The following is an 8,121-nucleotide window of genomic DNA, read 5'->3' on the forward strand; positions in this document are numbered from 1 at the left end:
TGTGTATTGTGGTGAACAGCTACTGCTTGAATATCTGACTGTTAAATGTCGGCCACATTATCGGCCTCATGAGTTTGCGACAGTGTTTGTCATGGCTGTTTACATACTGCCGGGTGTTGAGGCTAATGTGGCACTGAAGGAGCGACACAACACCAACAGCTCCTTCAGAGCACCTGGAGGCATTTTATGTGGCTGGACTTTAACCGTGGAAACCTGACAGACATTGTGCCAAAGTTTTACCAGCATGTCACCGTACCAACATGGGGGAATAACACACTGGACTATATCTACACTAACAAATGAGACGCATACAAAGACACCCCCCACCCCATGTTGGGGATGTTACCACCACCAGGACTGTGTCGTGCTACCCTAACCAGAAACCCTGGCTGGATGCAGAGGTTTGCTCTCTGTTGAAAGCAAAGGATGCTGCCTTCAGGTTTAGTGACTCAGAGACACTCAGGAGGGCCAGAAGAGAGCTGACTGCTGGCATAAAGAGGGTCAAAGCCACATATGCTCAGAAGGTCCAGGGACTCTAGCAGGATCTACGGAGCATGTGGAAGGGCATCAAGTGCATCACAGACTATATCCCCAGAGATGCAAAATGCCCCAGGGACCCCTCTCTGTCTGACACACTTAACAAGTTCTACGCCCACTTTGAGGACCCCACCACCAGACTGACCCCACCACCTGAAGAAGAGCCCCTCAGCGTGACCCCAAAAGAGGTGAGGAGGATTCTACGTCCTCACAAATCTGCTGGCCCAGACAACATCTCTGGCCAGGTGCTAAGGGACTGTGCAGACCAACTCTCTGGGGAGTTGACAGACATTTTCAACTCCTCCCTCACAGCTGTCCCCACCTGCTTAAAGACCCCCACCATCATCCAAGTGCTCCACAGTGACAGGTCTGAATGACTATTGGCCAGCAGCTCTCTCTCCAATAGTCAAGAAGTGCTTTGAGAGACTGAATGTGGTCCACATCAAGGACACCATCAATGTCACTGTGGACCCACAGTAACATCGAAGATGCCAAATCCAGTTGTTACATGTGCTTTATTTAACTAACAAGCTGTGTGTGTGTGTGTGTGTGTGGGGGGGGGGGGGGGGGGGGGGGGTGTATGTGTGTTTCTTTACTTGTGTGGTGTGTTTAGTTTTATTCCCAGTTTTGTGTCCAGCCTGCGTTCCTGTCTCCGTCTAGTTGTTTCCTGGTTTACTTTGTCAGTCTGTGTCTCTTTTGTTGTGTGTTTAGTTTTCCTTCCTTGTCTCGTTGTGTGATTGCGTTCAGCTGTGCTCCCCACCTGTTGCCTGTTCCCTGATTCCCCCTCTGTGGATATATTGTCTCAGTCTTCCACTCGTCTCTGGTGGGATTGTTGCTGTGTTCCTCTCCTGTGCCCTCTGTGCTCCCAGTGTTCCGAGTTAGTTTTCCCAGTCTAAGTTTTCCTTTGTTCAGCTTTGTTCTGTTTGCTTCTGTTTCAGCTGTGATGAAGGCCAGTTTTGGTTATGTAGAACCACCTGCTCCTGTGTGCTGCTTTTGGGTCCTCACCTCCACACACCCCACACAGCCTGCTCCCACACGGAGACACAACGGTGTTAAATTACACAGTAATGTGTCAGATAGCACTGAGAGCAGCCCTTTACTCATATACTAATTCTATCTAACTGCAGTCAGACACAGTATGATGGTCTGTCCCTGTTAACTGTTAAACTGCTGGATAAAAATGTTTAAACGTTGTTCAAACTCAGCGACTCGTTGAAAGGACGATCAGACCTTCACTCAGAGGAGTTTCACACCTTTTAGTCAAACATCAGATTTACTATAAACGCTGAATAACAGGATCTGGATTTGGGGCAGATTTTATGAGTAAATTATCATAATGAACTGTAGCAGTTAAAAGTTTTAGCTGAAATGAACAGCGTCACTGTAAAACTTCTGAATACTCTATTTTATTTGACCAGAATAAAACCTGACAGCTCTGTGAAAACATTATTGCTGCAGGCTCTTCTCATCCTTTAATAACCACCTTATAAGTTCCCAGAGTTTGACTCAATAAAGTCAGAACAGAAAGTAAAATCTCTTTGAAACATCACAGGTTAGAGCAGCATTCCCTGTACTGTGTTCACTCTAATAATCAGCTAAAACTGAGCCTCTTCTTCTCGGCCTTGTTGTGTTTACTTTTAATAAAAACTCTTTTGTTTGGAAGTCAAAATAATACATCAGGCATAAAGCATCCTATCCTTTTTCATTATTAATATTAATGATGGATGGATGATGGATGGATGGATTACTAATAGAGACTTTAAGCCATAATTAAGCCATAATCTGATGCACACTAACATTTTTAGCTCTCCTGTAACGTTGTGGTCCACAAACATCCTGCAGTCATCAGTAATCTGCTGCTGCCTTGGTTCTTACGCTCCAACACACTAAAGTTTGTGTCTTGTATTTTGTTGATAACTTTCACTTTGATCTTGATGTTCATATTTTTGACAGTTCAAACTGAAATATTTCCACATGGTTCTGTAGAATGGATCCACTTAAAAACACATTTTTAATCTCAGTGTGTGAGTCATTTAAAGAGCTGAAGAGAAGAAAGCGCAGGACCTGAGTCTGTAGAAACAAACTGCATTTTATGTCTCCACACTGATCGTTTTAGTAACGGTTTAAAGATTTACAGTTTGTTGTGCCTCTGCAGATGAAGACATTTTATGTTTATCATTCAGAGAGAATCGGGACTTCAGCGCCGTGCAGCAGATCTTTGGAACAGGCCCAGCAAATGTGATTATTTAGAGGCTTCGAGCTGCTCTCAAAAGGAAAGTTTATGATGAAACAGAAAATTTGTTCATATTTCCAGATGATGAGGAGACTTATTGCATTTCACCCTCTGAGCACCGACTCTGCTGCTTTTACAATGAGGATGTCTAACACACAGTTTGTCACTGTGACAGTGTTTTGTTGTAGCTGTTAGTAAAGAGCACAGAAACTGCAGGGAGGGCTCTGCTCTGAACTTTGACCTCTGGTTTTACTTTTTTCAGGAAATGTTGTTTCATGCATTAAAGTCTTCCTTCCTTCCTTCCTTCCTTCCTACTGCGGCTTCTTTAAAGTCACCACTTCGACACGTTTACTGACAGATTCTGTTCATACAGATTTCATGTGAGGTTCATCAGAGTGGACATGCTGTACTCCACACACATCAGTTTAGGGAGACAGGGGTCAGCCGTCCACAGGGGCTGACAGTGAGAGAGAGGTGAAGAAGAGAGTGGAGGGGTGATCTGTGACAGAAGGAGAGCAGCAAGAGTCAGAGGGATGGTTTCCAGGATGGAGACCAGCTATGATGGATGGTGTTTGGAGATGGAGGTGCTGACAAAAAGACTGCAGGCAGAGGTGAAGAGGTTAAGGTCTTCACTGGGAGTGACCAGGATGCACAGGATTAGAACGGAGTCCATCAGAGGGACAGCTCAGGTTTGGAGACAAAGTTAGAGACACAGCTGAGGAGGGAGAGTGGATACACTGGAGCTGCTAGGAAAGGAGAAGAAAAGAGGAAGACCTCAGAGTAGGTTCATGGATTTGGTGAAGGAGAAGAATACTCGGGGCAGGTGATACAGATGAAGAAAGAATAAGAAAAAAATTTACTTTAAAGATACAAACTTTTATTGAACCTCAATTCATATTTTTTGTTTCCTCTTGAGAAAAACACAATTAAAACTGGGACTGTACACTCATCTGCTCACTTATTTTGTTACTACATCTTTATCTATAGTAAACACCATGGATTTTATTCCCAATCTATAATCTATTTATCAGATCCATCTGAACTAAACACATATTTAATCTATCTGTGACATGAAGTGAAATAATCAGAACTTTGGATGTTTTAGGCGAAAAACGTGTCAGCTGTCTATTTTTATAGTTTGTAATTCAGAAGACACTCATCATGTTTCAGAAACTGTGATCACAGAAGAGTTTGATTCTATAACGTGTTCATAGAGATGTATCATTGATCTTTATGGCTGCTGTTACATCATGTTCTCTCTCTGTTTAACAACAGGACACAAAACAAAGAATCAAAGAGTTTATTCAAGCATGCCGACATTATTACAGCCATGCTGCATATGATGCAATCAGCACACACACACACACACACACACACACACACACACACACACACACACCATGAAGCTGACGAGCCTGAAAATCAGATAGACACAAAACAGGCTCCACAACTTCTCTGCCTTGTTTATGACACTGTCATTAGAGCAGCTACAACTTAAAGGCTGTTTTACAGTCTTTAAAGGTGCCTTGCTCCAGGGTCACACTGCTGCTCACTCTTAGATCAGAGAGCACACCTTTATTCATATAACAGCTTGTACAGAATGATTATTATAACTATTTTTATGACACAAACTAAGATCCTGCTGGTGGAAACATTCACGGTCAAACTCTGCATGTTTTCTTTGTGTGAGGGAGAACTGGGACTCTGTGCTAGAACGCTCTCTCTGAGTCAGGGAGCTGTCGTGGTCTGCTGCCGGCTCAGCTGTTATTTGCTCTCTCTCTCTCTCCTCTGTGTGTGTGTGTGTGTTTACCACACCTTTGTGTTTCAGTGGGCGGGTCATCCGGGGTTCCTGCTCTGCCGCTGAAGCACACCTGTGGGTGATCTGCTCATCTGGCTGCTACTTAAACAGAGCAGTGACCCTCAGTCAACACTGGATTGTTGTACGACTCAGGTTAGTGACATTGTCTCTGTTCTTTACCTGTCAGATGTGTTGTTGCCATCTCACCTGTGCATTTCCTCCATGCAGATTTCCCCGGTGTTCCCAGAGAGAGAAAAGCAGAGAGTGGAGAGAATGAGAACTGGTGATGGTGAGATGAAGCTTCATGGAGCATTGAGGCTTTCCATCAGTGAACCCATGGGTCGAAGCTTCATGGTGCTTCATTTGCTCTACTGTGCCATCAAGTGGACAGTCAATGTAAAACAGGCAGAGTGATGATCAATCAATCAATCAATCAAATAAACTTTATTGTCCCGCCAATTGGAAATTTGTCTTGGACATACAGTGTGACTTAGCTGCAATTTGCATAATAAAAACAGAAAGGGTCAACTAATAGTACAGAAATTTCAAGTAATATATATAATTAAATAAATAACAGTTCATAAAAATTCATCTCTAACACTCAAATACATAATGGTTTGTCTTGGGCTTTTTTAAACAGTGCTGAATCTTTATTCAATAATCCAATAGATGTTGGGAGGAACGAGTGCTTATAGCGGTTTGTTTTACAGCTACTAGATCACTCTGTGGCTTTGGTGCTTGAAGCTTTGAACAGAATAAATTAATGATTTTTGTGATAAATAAATCCAGAATTAACTAATATGGTGTCTTTTTGAACCAATGGTGGGGTCAAGAGGGAAAGTGGAAATAAACTGGGGAGAGGGTTGTGACGTGTTTGTAACTGTGCTCATGTAACTAGGGACATTGTATTTATTGATTTTAATTAATAAATAAGAGCTTTGCACAGTGCTGGGCTGCAGGCAGTTTCTTTTGTTTGAAATGATTTCACCTGCTTTAGAAAACAGCCTTTCACAGAGCACAGTTGAAGCTGGATAATAATTTGTTAGCATGCGCACACTTTATTAGGAGATCAGCTCAAAATGTTCCCAGACAGGAGAAATCTCCTCTTTCTGGCTGCTTCCATCACCAAAAAAGAAACAGCTCAAATAGATTACAAACCAACGCACAACAGTCTCCAGTACCACAAACTGTGAGTGGGGTACATTGTGTTTTACTGCTCCTTATATTGTGAATTGCATGCCAAACCCCCGTTCTCCCCGTGTCTGTGTGGGTTCTCTCCGGGCACTCCAGCTTCCTCCCACAGTCCAAAGACATGGGCTCAGATTAATGTCTCATTCTAATCTGACTGAAGGTGTGAATGTGAGTGTGAACAGTTGTGTGTCTCTGTGTTAGTGTTGCCTCTCTAAGGCTGTGGTGAGAGTGCACTTCAAGGCTGCGTTCACAAGGACCTCAACAGATGAAAGGAGCTCAATCCGTCATGGTTAAAGGCAGCAGCAGCATCGGTACTGTAGGTGGCGCTGTGCTGCAGTGACACCAGATCTCACCTTTAAATCTGGGCAGTATTGAACATGGCGCCGCACCGCTGACTGCAAACATTTCAGTCATTAGTTTCTCCACCAGCTCACTTTTAGACAGTCTTAAAGGTAATAAAGAATATTTCTGGGTATTTTTCCAATAACTTCAGCACTCTGGAACACAGAGGAGAGGATCTGGACAGTTTGCAGGTGGAAACCAGACAAGACGCCGATATATTCACAATATATTTCAGTAAACACTCTTTAAACACATAAGCAAATCTCAGACTCTCAAAGACTAAAATGAGCAAAGAAAAGCCTGGCTGTGTACCGGACTGGCAGATTGAAAATGAGACACTGGAAAGAACTTCCTACCACGTAAATCTGTTTGAGGGTCTAAAACACCACCAAAGGAAACACGAGCCAACAACGATGAGGAAATGGATGAGATGAAGAGTTCACTCTGCTTCATGTCAGAAGAAATCACTAAAATGCTTCAATTCATGGAGGAAATGTGTAAATGAAGGAAAAATGTCTTGGAAAACCAAGAAAATCAGTTTGTTGGAAAGGCGCGTGGATGAACTGGAGCCATATCTGAGAGTGGACGATGTAACTGTGAGTGGATTAAACAGCAGACAGCGCTCATACACAGGGCCTGCAGCTGGAGCAGGTAGGTGAGGTGCTGAGGGCGACACGCTGGCAGAAATGAACTCCCCGGAGCAACGGCTCCTCCGGGTCTCTGACTCCACAGATGCTGCTGTTGGCAGCCATGACATTTCAGCCTGTCAGCACTTCAGAGGACAGACAGCAAGGCAGAAACAGCTCTCAGCATCCATTTATAAAGAGAAAATTATCAATAATAATCAATTAATAATCTGTAAATAATCAGTTAGTCAAAGACCTCCTACTGCCATGTAGCTGCACATTCAGTCTCCACCTCCAGCGTACACTTCCCATCTACTGCCTCCATCCTCTGCCAGCAGTTTTTACCAACCAGCTGTATCCACCTCTTCATCCACCACAACCATCTGCCCACAAAACCAACCAGATGGTTGCTGCCCCAATAGGGATGACACAAGAGGAGCAGTTGAAAAAAGACATTCAGCAAGAGGTCAAAGAAGCCATTGCAGCACATGTAACAGGATCATGACAGAATCCGACAGTAGCACAGCCAGGGCACAACTTCCCTGAAGTTGATACACTACATGTCTGCCTAACAGCCTAACCTAACAGCTATCATGAAACATACATAATAAAGGTTCATTGTATACTGTCTAGTCTGTGTATAGTGTATAGTCTGATATTTTTAATATAATCAGGGGTTCTTTGGTTTTTTCTTTACAGTAAAACTGTTTGTGCGATGCACTAAAGCAGCACATTGAGGTAAAAGAAAAAACAGAGATTTTGAGTTAACTTTATAATTCCTGACACACGTTCACTGGTCATATGCAGAAACTGCAGCTTTATTCACACAAAGCACGGGCATGCTCTGAAACAGCCACGGCGATCCTAGGCCATTAGCGGCTACAGCCATCTCAGTCATGGTGTTCCATTACTAGCTCGCCTCCATACCAGACAACGTGCGTAATTCACATCTCAAACTAATAATATCGATGAGAGAGCAGCAAAACATAGCTGATAACATTGTAACTAAACACATAAACACCGAAATGAGAACTCCCATGATCCTATGCACATTCATCTGAACAACAAAAATCACCGTGACAGCTGATCACACGACCTACGCTTCATGCTTTAACATGGAAAAAAGCATTGTACCACTCCTCATTGTACGCTGTACATTTAAAAACCTACTTTAATTAAAAATCACGTTTGTAATCCGCCGCTAAACTGTCACGTATAAGGCTTTGAGTGGGGGTCGATTGTTAGATCACGCACGATCACACGCGCACGAGGACACACACACGCTTTGCTTTTTGCATACTAACCTGTCAGTCATAAATCATGATTTATGGTTTTATTGCTTTATGCCGCCACATTACTATTACTACTGCAGACTAAACAAAACATGACCATAG

This window comes from Archocentrus centrarchus, chromosome 16 (genome assembly GCF_007364275.1).
Source record: "Archocentrus centrarchus isolate MPI-CPG fArcCen1 chromosome 16, fArcCen1, whole genome shotgun sequence".
In the NCBI taxonomy this organism is placed as follows: domain Eukaryota; kingdom Metazoa; phylum Chordata; class Actinopteri; order Cichliformes; family Cichlidae; genus Archocentrus; species Archocentrus centrarchus.